Genomic DNA, 14,817 nt, shown 5'->3' with positions numbered 1-14,817 from the left:
ATTGTATAGCTGTTTTATTTGAGGGATTAGTTCCTCTTGTAGTTCATGTAGGACGCAACCTGGGATGCCATCTGGTCCCATGGAAGCAGTGTTTTTTGCTTTGGAGAGGGCAGCCTTCACCTGAGCACCTTAGATGTTTGGGAGGCAACCCACATCCGGGATAGATACTTACTGTTTTGGGGGAGGGTGAGAAGTTTGCACTGAACCTGTCTGCCAGGATATTGGCGATGTCTGTGGGTTCAGTGTATTTTTGTCATTTAGAATCAACTCAGAACAAGTCTGGGACTTGCATCCCAGGTTTCTAACATAACTGAAAAAGCCTTATGATTGTCTTTGGTGTCCTGTGCAATTTTTCTCTCGAAGCTGGCCTTGGAGGATTTTATGAGGGATCGTAATTTTTGCTAGTACTGATCAGAGATGCCTTCCTATTAGGGATTTTGCTCTATCATGTAGTAGCTTCCTCCTTCTGTTGTACAGTTTATTTATGGCAGGGTCCACCAGACTGGACACCTGCCTTTGATGATTGGGTCTTGGTTTTGTTTGGGATAGCATGATCCATGCATTCCTGGAGATGTCCGTAGAATGCATTTATATAGGATTCTGCAGTTTGGGCTGTAGTTTCCACTGGCCCTGGGGCCTTGAAGGATTCCACTTCGGTTTTGAGAAGTGAGAAGTTCGCTTTTGAGAAGTTTTTCACTGTGGTTTTCTGGGATGGGGGTGGGGTCGGATGTGGACATCCAGTGAAATTAATTTATGGTCTGATCTTACCAATGAGGGATATACTTATACACACACACACACACACACACACACACACACACACACACACACACACACACACACACACACACGCACACATGCACACACGCACACACACACACACACACACACATTATATATATATATATATATATATATATATATATATATATATATATATAGACACGTATATCATACTAGTACTCACAAGTAACGTGGACATATGCGACATACCATTAGTGTCACAGTCAGTATTGTTCAAACCACACTCCATTAGTAGTCATATCAACGTATCATCATGGAACTTATAATCAATGACATTGGTAATCTCCAAACTCCGGACCTCACCCAGTTCGGGTTTGTAAAAGGCAGATCGTGTCTCCTAAACCTGATTGACTTCTTTGAAGCAGTCACAAACATCATAGATGAGGGTAAGGTCGTTCACATAGCCTATCTAGATCTCGCTAAGGCTTTTGACACCATCCCCCACTCTGGAATTCTAGATAAACTCACTAAACTAGGCATAAATCCCTATGTCACAAGATGGGTTGCCAACTGGCTCAGTGACAGACCCCACACTGTGAAAGTAGCAGACTTTAAAACTGACTTCAAACCAGTGACAAGTGGAGTACCATAGGGTTCAGTCCTGACTGTTCTCCTGTTTGGTATGTACTTCTCTGAAGTACAGGCTAACACAGAAGGTCTTTGGATAATGAAGTTCACAGATGACTGCAAACTAGGATCCATAATCAAAACTCCTAATGATGTGGACATCCTACAAAAGGGCCTCATTGAGACAGATGCCTGGTGTCAAAGCCATGGCCTCAAACTCAATACCAAAAAGTGCATTGCCATCCCCTTTGGTAAAAACTCTGTACCCATGAGCTACCACATAGGTGATAGTCTACTTAACACCGAATGTGTGATAAGAGACCTTGGGACACAGGTGGACAGTAGTCTCTCCTTTGATAATCACATTGCCACAGTAGTCAGGACATCCTTCTACATGATACACCTCATCACAAAAGGTTTCTCATCCAGGAAAAAAGAGGTCATTGTTCCCATCTACTCATCATTCATTAGACCCATTATAGAATACAGCGCCTCTTTTGGTATGTACCTCACAAGACATCTACAACAACTGGAAAGACTGCAGAAATACCTCACAAAGAGGATTATCGGCCTCAAACAGATTCCCTCCGCAGACCTTCTTAAAAAACTCCAGCTTTACTCCGTCACATATTGCCTACTCAGAGGTGATCTCTGCCTAACATACAAATCTATGTCAAACCCAGAGCTGTTGGATGTGCTCCACTTAAAGAAATCCCAATCCCTCCAAGCTACATGCTCTAGGGACCTAAACCTTGCCACCCCAATAAACAGAACATGCTGGAGGGATCGATTCTTGTCCCAGAGACTTCCCATACTCTGGAACAAACTATCAATCTATATCAAACAAAGCTCATCATTAGCACTCTTCAAGAAAAATCTTGATGATTGGATGGAAAATAGGAAATTCACCCCGGGGATCACTTCTCTGGCTCTGCTTGACAGGGGCTCAGGAAAATAATTTTCTTGGGTGGCGAAAGCCAGGGTACCTTTTTGGCTAGGCTTATATGGGCCCTAGTGCCAATAGCCTAGTACCTACCTATGAACCTATGTGACTAACTCAGAGGCATGAGCTGTGTTCTATGTCACTACAGGCAGACACAGATGCTATGGCCATATGTTCTGATCAGAAGTATATCAGTACACCAAGTGTTGTTGGGAAATATTTGTTGAACTTCCTATTTACCTCTTTTACATACAGCCTACTACATTCTATTACAGTGCCTGTTTCAGTTGCTGTATTTCACAGGTAGACGGGGGTGTCTCACATATGTCTTTTTGTAGTCTGGTTGTGATGGTCTTGCTTTTTGTTTTCTTTCTTTCTTTCTTTCTTTCTTACTTTCTTTCTTTCTCTCTCTCTCTCTCTGGTAGATGTAGAAAAATGCATCTGTTTTGCATAGGCAGCAGATTGACTTTTGTAGGTAATGCTCATGATCAGCTGATGGCCTGTGTATGAATTGGAGTCCCCCACTTACTAATTGCATGTGGAACAGCTGTGGTATCATTCCTATACCCAATTGCATGGAAACACACTCCTATAACTAAGCACTTCATGTGGGCTTTGGCCCTTTTCTTTCACTGTGAGCAGGACTTCATGTGGGTGTCTGACAAACTGCATCACAGAGGGTAGTTAGAAATATCTCTTACAACAAATACTGTGGAGACAGGCCAACAAACTGGAGGGGGATGTTCCAGACATGGGGACACAATGTAAGTATTGCTGTTCTACATTTGAAGTAATGTCAGTTTAACAGGGTTTGTGTGGATATGGCTGTTCTGCATGATTTAAAGTCTGACATGACAGTGTTATGTGGTTGAGAAAACTGTCACCTGCAGGGCTATCTGCAGACTGACCAGAGTTTGGAGTCTTAGATTTGGTGTGCTACTCACACAGTTTCTGTCTTTTTAAATGCAGTAGCATAGTCTGATGTTTGCATTCAGTAAATGGTAACATCCATGTGTGTTACTGACTTCATATCCCTCAGAAGAGATATGTTATAACAAACCCTGTTACACCAGCAATTTTTTTCAGTTTATAACAGTAATATGTCAATAATGGCCCTATGTTGTGCCTCTCTCCCCTAAGTCTGCCACCCTTTGTCCATATGTCACGCAGGTAAGAGGTGAATATGTACAGTATATCATTATTTACTGACAGCATTCCTGATATCAAGCCAGTCATATATCAGATTGCCAGACATGTTATGTATAGGAGGCCTTATATTTTGAGGACAAAACCTGGACATTCTGTTGTAGTCTGTATAGTAGTGAGGTTCATAGGTTCATAGGTTCATAGGTTTGTACTAAGCTAAACTAAGCTGCCTTTGATTTTTAAGCTTAATTAGCCATCCCTTGTGAGACTCAAACCCTGCACCTTGTGTTTGTAAGGCAAACACCTTAACCATTAGGCCACCCTCCCATCTGTGTACTTATGGTGATTGTTGACAGAGTGTCAGTATTGTGTAGCAGTGTATTGTGAATATGTTATTTGGCCTGTGTACAGAGTGGGGTAGATGTCAATCTTTTTGGTCCTGTTCTATCTGACGTTGCATGCTGCTCCAGTTTTTGGTACCCTATCAGCTTATATGTTTGTAGGGCCAGACTGAGACATGCCCCATACCACAGTCAGGCATCAGACTACATTGTGAATTGGGACAGTATATGTAGGGTTAGTGTGTGAGTGGCAAACATGATGATGGGTTTTGTTCACACAGTCCATATACTGTACTATTAATTAGGCTTACCATTATGTGACTGTGTTGAGACTGGTTGTGGTATGCACTTTCACACTGGTGTCTGTTACTCCATGCTGTTACATGCCTATAGTGCCTGCTTTATTTGCAATAACATGTGTAGTCCCCCATAGGAAAATTGGGTTAGTGTTGTGGCAGTCTGCCTGTAGTTTAGACAGTGCTTGGTGACATGCCTGGCAGGTCAGTGTATTTACCCTAGTGCGATACTATGTCCAGATATTTGTCAGATGTACTGTTGCCTGGCCACCATATGTGTTGTGTATTTCTGACAAACAGTGGGATGCTGTGAAGATGTATGTCACTAATTAGTGGGAAGTATGTGGGCTTGTGACCTCTGCTCCTCCAGTTAATATATGTTAGGATAGACAGGAGGGTGTGAATGCATCAACTGTGTGAGCATATCTACTCCAGTATTTGTGATATATCCCAATTTTAATGACTTTAAACATCCCCTTTGTCAGGCTTGGTCCACATTTCTTGCACTAAGGAGTTCTGTGTATACCTCTCAACAGACCAGATTGTTTTAGACTGTCCATGTTTATTGCTCATATTTCTGCTGTATTCCACAGGATCCTTACTGTGATTTGTGTGATACTTCACTATGATGATTTTATGATGTCTTTCAGTAACTGATGGCGTACATGTCAGTTTCAGAAGAGCCTTCTTTCAGAAGATGTATGTTGACGCAAACCCTATTACTGTAGCAACATTCTACATTTATAACTGCAATACTTACATTATGTTCCCTTGTACTAAGAGGTTGAGAGTTATGGTGCTGAGGTATGACTCCACTACATGTTATGGGCATATGTGTTTTCGATATATATATATATATATATATATATATATATATATATATATATATATATATATATATATATATATTATATGTGTGTGTCTGTGTGTGTGTGTGTCTGTGTATATGTGTGTGTGTGTGTGCATATATATATATATATATATATATATATATATATATATATATATATATATATATATATATATATATATATATCTATAGGTTTCCTATGAAAATGTCTAACGCTAAATGATCGAACATGAATTGGTTGAAATCACTAGCTACAGGAATTAAAAAGTTGAAACTGTTTTAGTCGAAACTCATAATATCGAATTGCCCATTTCTCCACTGTAGTGCAATCTCAGAGTTGGTATATATAACTGGGGGGGTGAGGGGGGCATATGGGGGGTGCAGGGTGGCGTAGCCCCCCCTCCAAAATAGTAGAGATGGGCTAATTGTTTTGTCAATTAAATGATTTTTGACATTTTTCACTTTCAGTGTTTTGACTTTTTGACATTATATTTCTACCAAATGTCCATTAGACCTTATTGCATTCAACATTTTCATAGTAAACCTATAAATATATATATATATATATATATATATATATATATATATATATATATATATATATCCTTTTTATGTGTAAACATGAATGTTGTATATGCCTTCTCAGATGTATCTCACCATATTTATCTAATATGTGTATATTTAAATATAGAAACATGACTGATTCCACACTAACAAGTAGTAAACAATTGTAGTACTCAAAGCAGTTGTTCACTACAATTCAGTATGTGTACTGAATGATATATCTGAAAAAGCAACAGATATTCTCGCAGCTCAGATGGCTTAATGGTTAAGTGCTGTGACTATAGTCCCCAGTGTCCTGGGTTCAAGACATGCAGCGGCTATTTATTTTGCTGCTGGGCAGAACATGGGCTGATGGAGACAGGGTGATTAAGGCACTTTAAAGGAGCTTTAAGCAGGTTTGCATGGGTTTGCATGATGGTAAGTGCTGCTAACATATGGTTAAATGAATATGCGGTTACACCATGTAGGCTTTGCTTACCAGTGTGCAAATCTGCTTAGCCGTTACATTTAAGCAATGCTTAAACCTGCTAAGTATAGCCCAGCCCTGGTAACCAGTGATCACATTCCAGTCCAATCAAATAGCAAGTCAATGACATCTTTAATAAGTGAATTTAATTCCATGTATATAACATGCTTCATGTGCTGTCATTACAAAGGGGTGTGAGTATACTGTACAGGACACCTGAGTATACATGGGTAGTACCACAATCTTTTCTCTTTGTATGTGTTTCATACTTGGGAAGTATCCCAGGTTCATAGGTTCATACTAGGCTATCTGCCCTAGGGCATTTATAAGCCTAGCCAGAGTGTGTTTGGCTTTCGCCACCCATTTTAAATTAATTTTGCTATGCCCTTTTTCGAGGTTAGTATACAGTGCCTCTGTCTAACAGTGACACAGAAATGATACCCGGGGTAAACCTACGATCTCCCATCCACTCATCAAGATTCCTCTTGAAGAGAGTCAATGAGGGACTCTGCCTAACCTGGACTGGGATTTTATTCCAGAGTGAAGGGAGCTTCTGGGTTATGAATCTGTCCCTCCAGCATGTCCTATTTATTTCAGTGCTGAGGTTCAATTCTCGAGCACGTAGCTCCATGGGATTTGTATTTTCTGAGGTGCAGCATGTCCATTAATTCTGGGTTGGACATGGCTTTATACATCAGGCACAGATCGCCTCTGAGCAGGCGGTATGCCACTGAGTAGAGCTGGAGTTTCTTTAACCGGGCAGCATATGGCATCTGTTTGAGCCCTTTGATCCTCTTGGTGAGGTACTTTTGGGGTCTTTCCAGTTGCTGCAGGTGTCTGGTAAGGTACATCCCAAAAGGGGCATTGTACTCAATTATGGGCCTGATGAGGGATGAGTAAAGAGGCACGATGACCTCCCCTGATCTAGATGTGAATCTCTTCATGATTAGGTGGGCTATATAAAATGTTCTTCTAACCACTTTGGCCAAGTGGTTGTCAAATGAGAGATTGCTATCAACTTGGGTCCCCAGGTCCCTAATTACTTCTTCTGTACTTAATGGATTACCACCTATGTGGTAATTTGTGGGCACCTTGTTTTTGCCAAAGGGGATGACTATACACTTTTTGGCGTTTAGCTTGAGGCCATGGCTCTGGCACCAGTTGTCTGTTTCTATGAGGCCCTTTTGGAGGATGCTTGTGTCAGCTGGAGAGTCGATTATGGCGCCCAGTTTGCAGTCATCTGTGAACTTGGTCAGCCACAGTCCTTCTGTGTTGGCCTGTACCTCTGAGAAATATATACCGAACAAGAGAGGTCCCAGGACTGAGCCTTGTGGGATGCCACTTGTAACTGGTTTGGAGTCTGACATGGCTCCAGCAATTCTAACCATGTGGGTTCTGTCCTTGAGCCAGTTTGCAACCCATCTAGTGACATAGGGATTTATATTTAAGCTGGTGAGCTTACCTATAATGCCCGAGTGGGGTATTGTATCGAAGGCTTTTGCGAGGTCCAGGTAGGCTGTGTGGACCACCTTCCCCTCGTCAATGGCCTTGGTGACTGTTTCAAAGAAATCGACCAGGTTTAAGAGGGAGGATCTGCCTTTAACAAAGCCGAACTGGGTAGGATCCAGTGTCTGTAGGTCCCCAATATCTTTATTTATGAGGTCCATGATGATCCTTTCCATAGCTTTGCAGACCAAGCTAGTCAGGCTTATGGGGCGATAGCTTCCACGATCTGTTGAGGCACCACCTTTGTGGAGAGGGACCACTGTTGCTGTACGCCATTCTTTGGGTACATATCCTGTAGTAAGGCTGAGATTGAACAGTAGTTTTATGTTTGGGTTTAGCTCTTCTTGGAGTTCATGTAGGACGCAGCCCGGGACACCGTCTGGTCCCATTAATGCTGTGTTTTTTGCTTTGGAGAGGGCGGCTCTTACCTGAGCATCTGAGATGTCAGGGGGGCAGCACTCTGCTGGGATAGATATTTGCCCTTTTGGTGGGGAGGGGGGGGAGAAGTTTGCGCTGAACCTGTCAGCTAGGATGTTGGCAACATCTGTAGGTTCGGTGTATTTTTTGTCATTTTGGACTAATTCTGAGCATATCTGGGAATTCCCACCCAGGTTCCTAACATAACTAAAGAAAGCCTTGTGATTATCCTTAGTGTCCTGTGCAATTTTTCTCTCGAAGCTGGCCTTAGACGATTTTATGAATGCCCGAAGTTTTTTGCTAATACTGATCAGAGATGCCTTCCCTTTTTGGGATTTTGCTCTATCATGTAGTAGCTTCCTCCTTCTATTGTATAGTTTGTTTATGGCTGGGGTCCTCCAGACAGGACATCTGCCTTTGGAGGATTGGGTCTTGGTTTTATTTGGGATTGCAAGATCCATGCATTCCTGAAGGTGTTCATAGAATGCGTTTATAAAGGATTCTGCAGTCTGGGCCATATTTTCCTCAGGCCCGGGGGCTTTGAAGGATTCTACCTTGGTATTGAGGAGTGTGAAATTTGCTTTAGAGAAGTTTTTCACTGTGGTTTTCTGGGCAGGGGGTGGGGTCGGGATGTGAATATCCAGTGAGATTAGTTTATGGTCTGATCTTACCAGTGAGGGATACACTTCTGGTCTGGAGCATAGAGTCCCCATGTTGGTGATGATCAGGTCCAGTATGTTTTCCCCTCTTGTGGGAGTGGTAACAAGTTGTTCCATAACATTTGAGTTTATAAATTCTAGGAACCTTTGGGCTAGGGTGTTGGAGCTAGAGTAATGCTCCCAGTCTATGTTTGGGTAGTTGAAGTCGCCCAATATAGTGGTGTTTGGAGAGACCTTCATATTTTCCAGTGTTCTCAGGAAGGCAGAGTGTGGTTCCTGTATTTGGGAGGGTGGTCTGTAGCACGCTATAAACTGGAAGGCAGTTTTACCCACTGTTAGTTGCACATGGATAGTCTCTGATGCTTCGTGCTGTGCCACCAACCTGGAAGTGTGGGTATCTTTGACGAATATTGATTCTCCCCCTCCTTTTGTGGTTCGGTCCAAGTTTTGGGGCCGAAAAGCATGGTATGAGGTATAACCTGGTAGTGCTGGGGTGCTCTCGGGAACCTTGAACCAGGTTTCTGTTACTGCACAGATATCGATGTTCTCCATGCTAAGGAGAGTTTTGAGTGCGTGCATCTTGAGGTTTAGACTTCTGGCGTTGAGTAGCATTACTCTTAGTTTCTTATCCCTTGTGATACCTATGGATGTAGGTTTGTCTTTTGAGCCTTGCCTAAGAAAGGCACTATGGGGGTAGCAAGAGCCTTTGCCAATATCCGAAAGCCCAGGGGTGACAGGTGCAAGCCGTCCCTAGCGAAGCATCGTGGCTTGTCGAGCATGTCATCCCAGGCTGACAGGCATTAGATCCCCTTTGAATGACACCAATACTTAAGCCAGTTGTTGAAATTGATCATCTTGTCTTCATATTGTGGCATCATTGTTGGTGAGGGTAAGATGCTACTCAAGGTCAGGGTCATACTGGCCTGGGCTACATGCTCAGAGAGCTCCTTTATGTCTCTTTTCATGTAGTCCAGGGAGGTATGTCTCAGGTCATTCACACCAGCATGGACAATGACTGAGTCATATTTGTACTTGCCTTGGAGTTACCTGAGTGCTTGTGTTATGTGGCGGATCCTAGCGCCCGACAGGCAGCTCACCATGACCTTCTCTTTGTTCAGCCTGGTAAGCAGGACGTCAGTGTGCCTGACGATAGAGTCACCTATTACAAGTGTATCAGGTGTGTTGTTTAGCCTTAAGGGCTGTGACTGTTTGGCACACTGGCTTTGTGAGCTATGTGTTGCACGTGTTTTGTTTTGGGGTAGCGGTTGCTTGGGTGTCTGCTTTGGAGGTCTCTGCTGCTTAGGCAGATTTTTATTTAGAGCCTCCAAGTATGTTTTTGTGTGTTTATGTGTTTGGTTTGCTGTCGTGGTAGGTCTATGTGAGACTGGAATTGTAGTGAGTGTGGTTCTCCTCCTGACTGGTTACGCCAGTACTGAGTTGAGAGAGCTTAGCCTCCAGTTTGGCTATATGGTTGCATCTCTCACATGTGTTGGAATTTGTTTGGAGGAGGAGAGGGTTGTCTGTGTACATGAGGCAGTTGTAACATTGTCTCAAGATTCCAAGATTCACCAGCTGGACCGGAGAGGAGATTGACAACTGACCTTTGGACATGCTAGAATAGTATTGGGAATTCCTTTATAATTGAAAAAAAGGGCCAATGGGGAACAAGGCACTCAAGGGGAGTTTGTGAGGGTGTAGTGCTTTTAATTTTTTAGTGCTGACTTAGTGAGCAAGTGCCAGGTAACAGAAATGCAATGTGTTACAGGTAACTTAAATGCAAAAATGACAAACAGTAACTTCCTTTCAAGAGAAACAAGGAAATAAGTACAGTAAGCAATGCAGATATCACTAGGGATCCACAGAAGCACTGAAAAGCCGCGTTTTAGGTGAAATTAGCATTTCAGGGAAATAAGCAAACAAACAAGCATACAAACAAAGCTAGATTCAGCAGGCCTGGATCTAGTCTATGCTACAGCAAACAAGGTGTACCAATTTCAGTAAGATACAGTTCAAATATGCAGGCACTATAAGCCTTTAACCAGAAATTCTCAGCTCAGAAGGGCAGAGTCCAGCCTCTCCTCCCACAAGAGTGCAGACCACGAACCTTCTTAATGTAAAATAACTGGCCTGAAGCCCAGTCACACTTGCATGTATTGTATCATTATGTTACTACTTTTAACAGTGCTTTTCCAAGTAAGAGTAGATTACAGATTGTAGTACTGGAACCATACACCCCTGCATGCAATGCTGGACTCTAAATACTGACTATCATGTTATTGGTGTTTGAGCTGCATGTTTTTGTGTATCTCCTATTGGATATTGATCTGATATGTTGATATTAACCATAGATTATTATGTTTTTAGGACATGTCATTGAGGACAGCTGTCACATAGTAATGGCATACCTATCAGTTTCAGACGTCTATCTTTCAAAACATTCATCCTAACGAATAACCTGTTGGCTATGTACTTTCTGTCTGTCCTCTGTACAGATGTGCAGATGTCAGGTATTTATTTTGGCTGCTTACAGGCAATCTCTGGTTGACTGACACTGACATGTCTGCCCAGCTGTGTTATGAATTCCACAGCTAGGAAACCCCACTCTGTATGAACCACATGTCATGGATACCTCAATCAGACTACCACAGTCAACAGAACATGTTTGGGTACATGTCTCTAACCCAGACACTGGCCATGTTATGCAATATATGTTGCATACATGTCACCTGGAGCACCTCACTGGCCCTCTTCAAGAGGAAAACCAGATGAGTGGATTTTGAATTTAACTGTCACCCTGGGGATCACTCAAGTGGTATTAGTTGATAGATGGCCTGTTGACAAATGTCAGGTGGCATGATACCAGTATACTCACATGCCCTACTCTTCTCATCTCTCCATAGACATTAGCCTGGCACACACCTAGGAACACCTGCACCTATGGACTTCAGTTAGCCTGGTACACACCTAGGAACACCTGCACCTATGGACTTCAGTACTGACAAATGTGTCTGTGTGCATTACTGAGTATAACAGTGTTTGTGTTTTTGTAAACATGTAGTTGAAAATACTCTGAGGGCCTTCTCACCCACTACACCCCCATCGCTATACTTAGAAAGGGCTGCTGCTGTAATTCACATTAAATTTACTTTGTGACACTCTTCACCCTATGTGTTACCTGGAGCTTGCAGTACCAGCATAACACTGTTCTACAAATGGTAGATAGGTGTGGGTTACCCTCTGAGTCCTGGCAAATATGAGTTTGTGTGTGTGTGTGTGTGTGTGTGTGTGTGTGTGTGTGTGTGTGTGTGTGTGTGTGTGTGTGTGTGTGTGTGTGTGTGTGTGTGTGCAAGTGTGTGTGAGTGTGCACATTTGTAGGAGACAGCATTCTGAGGCCACATTCTCCACATACACTAAACCTTGCCATACATTATAAGGGATGGTAATGTTGCTGACATTAGGAGAGCCATGACAAAACCCTCACCCTACTGTCCCTGTAGCATGTGTAATAAATGCATATCCCTGTAGTAGCAATAATTAGATAGACAAGGGTTTGTATTGCAGTTCTGGTAAATGTGTGATTGCAGGTATGTCAGAGCATTATCATGGTTTTCAGTGAGTACAATATCCAATGTGGGGTGGGGGTGCTGGGTATACTGTCTTTACACCATGGTACCCCCAGTATACTTCCCAAGGTCCATTGTATGAGGACCGCTGTCACCATCAATCATACAAGTAACTGATGACACTCTTCAGTCCAATGATGCATGTGCTGTGTGCAAAAACTCTGTAACAATATGGACTCACTGACAAGGTAGTCAGCACTGCTAAACCCAGGTATGTCAAATGTGTCTATGACTGTATGTGTTTGTCAATGTGTATATGTCAGTATGTTATACTATGTATTGTCCATTACCACCCAGTACATCCCCCATTACCATACCGTACAAGGCCTGGTGATGTTCACTTTACAGGAAGCTCAGGACACACCTCAGCCTACAAGCTCTGTGGTGTGTGCAATTAAGGCCAAACACATTAGAAGCAATAAGTACCCAGGTAGGGGTTCTAATCTCAGTGTTGCCAAGTAAGTGTGTGTGTATGTGAAGGGATCTACTTCAGTTTGCAGAAAATATATTTCCCAGGAGATCATTTGTCCGAGAGCTAACTCGCAAAAGATAACATTGTAAAGCAATCATCTTGTGGAAATTCATTCCATCAAAACTAGTAGTGGATGTGTAAATGTCTTTTTCCCCACTGTACAGCTGGAGTTGGTATATATAGTTGTGTGTGGTTGTTGTGGGCACAGCCACTCACTTTGTGGGCATTGTTGTGCATATCCCTCCCCTTAGTGTGCTGTTATACTGTCCAGTTTATGTTAAGAGGTTAAGTAGTTGTTAATAACACTATGTGGTTCTACACCACCCCACACTCTCCAAAGTGGGGAGCTGTGCCCCCACACCAGCATAACTATGTATACCAACTCCAGGATTGCACTACATTGGGGAAAAGGACATATACCCGGCCAGTACCATTTCCAATGAAATTAAATTTGGCAGACTGATTATTTACTGATGTGATGTTTTGGTAACTTGGTCTTGGTGGAATTACATAGGCCAAAATGAGCTCTCTGCAAAATGAAGTACATCCATGTGAGCACATATACAGTCTCTATGTGTGTGTTATTCACAAACATTTGGTGTGTGCCACCCACTACACTTACCATTGTCACTGTAGAAGAGTTGCTTACATCACCCACCATGCACTCACCTGTATAAACCCCTCAGACCTATCAGCCATGTGGCACATGCAGCAACTGTTATACAGACCTGTTACTTGTGTTCAGCTGTACCCAGGATATGGCACTGGCAATGTGTTACTATAGTGCCACACCCCTTGTAGGAAAGGACAGCAGACCAACATCCTCTTGACACACAGACACCTAGAACACAAACAGAATACATTATGAAGACCACATTCAGTCAGTGTTAATAACAGTAATAATACATCATGGCTGGACAGCTACACACCCTGATGTGTAAGCATTAAACATTCCAGCTGACAACACTTTAAACAGCATTACATTTATTTATTTATTTTTATTTTACATTTGTTGACCGGGATAGTCTGACTGGATGCATGTCCATTTTCAGCGGAGGCCCGGGGAGAAAAGCTCCAAGGGTAAGCAGATACAGCATTACATAATACCAGCATTACATATTACAAACAGACTATTTACAGAGATTACATAAGTAAGCAAGTTAAACAAATTCCACAGGTTACAGTTAATCCTGAGCACAAGTCAGGATTAAATTAAATTACACAGTAAACTGGTTAACAGATTTTATACATTCTAGAGAGAGTTAGCCAGGCTTGATACATTGACATAGCCAGTTAAGCGACAAATGTTTGAGTCTAGTTTTAAATTGACCTAAGGTGGAAAGTAAGGTAATATCAGCTGGAAGAGAGTTCCAGGATCTACTTACAGATTTTGCAAAGAGAGAATCACCGGCTGTGTTATTAATTTTGCTAGTCTGAATTAGTAGTTTGTAAGAGGATCGAAGCGCTCTAAGATTGTTATAGGGGGTGATAATATTTTTAAGTGCAGGAGTATTGTCCGGATTATAGAGGATTTTATAGGCTATCAGTTGGTTATACTGGATTAGGCTGGGTAGTTCAAGCCACCCAAGCTGATTTAGATTGATGCAATGATGTGTCCTAAAAGGCAGCCCAGGGGCAAACCTGGCAATGTGGTTGTAGCAAATTGAGAGTTTGTTAAGGACAGTCTTGTTTAAATTCGAGAGTAGAGGGGATGCATACAGAAGGGTTGAAAGAAGGTGAGAGCGAGCTATGGCAATTTTAGCTGGAGGGGTTAGGAAGGCTTTTATTTTGTAAAGTGACCCTATTTTTTTATTGATGGTTTTGATAGTTTGGTTAACATGTAGGTCAAATTTTAGATTATTGTCTATGATGACACCTAATAGTTTTGTAGATGGGTCGGGGAGATTATTGTGCCATCATTTGATTTTATGGTAAAGGTGAAAGCGGTAGACCTACGTGTTGGTGAAAATAACAGCATTTTAGTTTTTTTGGGATTTAGGATCAGATGATGTTCAGAAAGCCAGTTTTCTATTGTATTAAAGGTGGTCTGGGTAGCTGACCATAACTCTACTGGAGATGTGGCTGAGCAAATCAGAGTAGTCATCAGCATACTGGATACAGCTGACTTTTGGGATGACAGCATAAAGGTTGTTAATGAAGATG

Source organism: Protopterus annectens, chromosome 14.part0 (genome assembly GCF_019279795.1).
Source record: "Protopterus annectens isolate FY-2018-M chromosome 14.part0, PAN1.0, whole genome shotgun sequence".
NCBI lineage: Eukaryota > Metazoa > Chordata > Ceratodontiformes > Protopteridae > Protopterus > Protopterus annectens.
The sequence above is the reverse complement of the archived record's forward strand: the minus strand, read 5'-3'. Positions refer to the sequence as shown.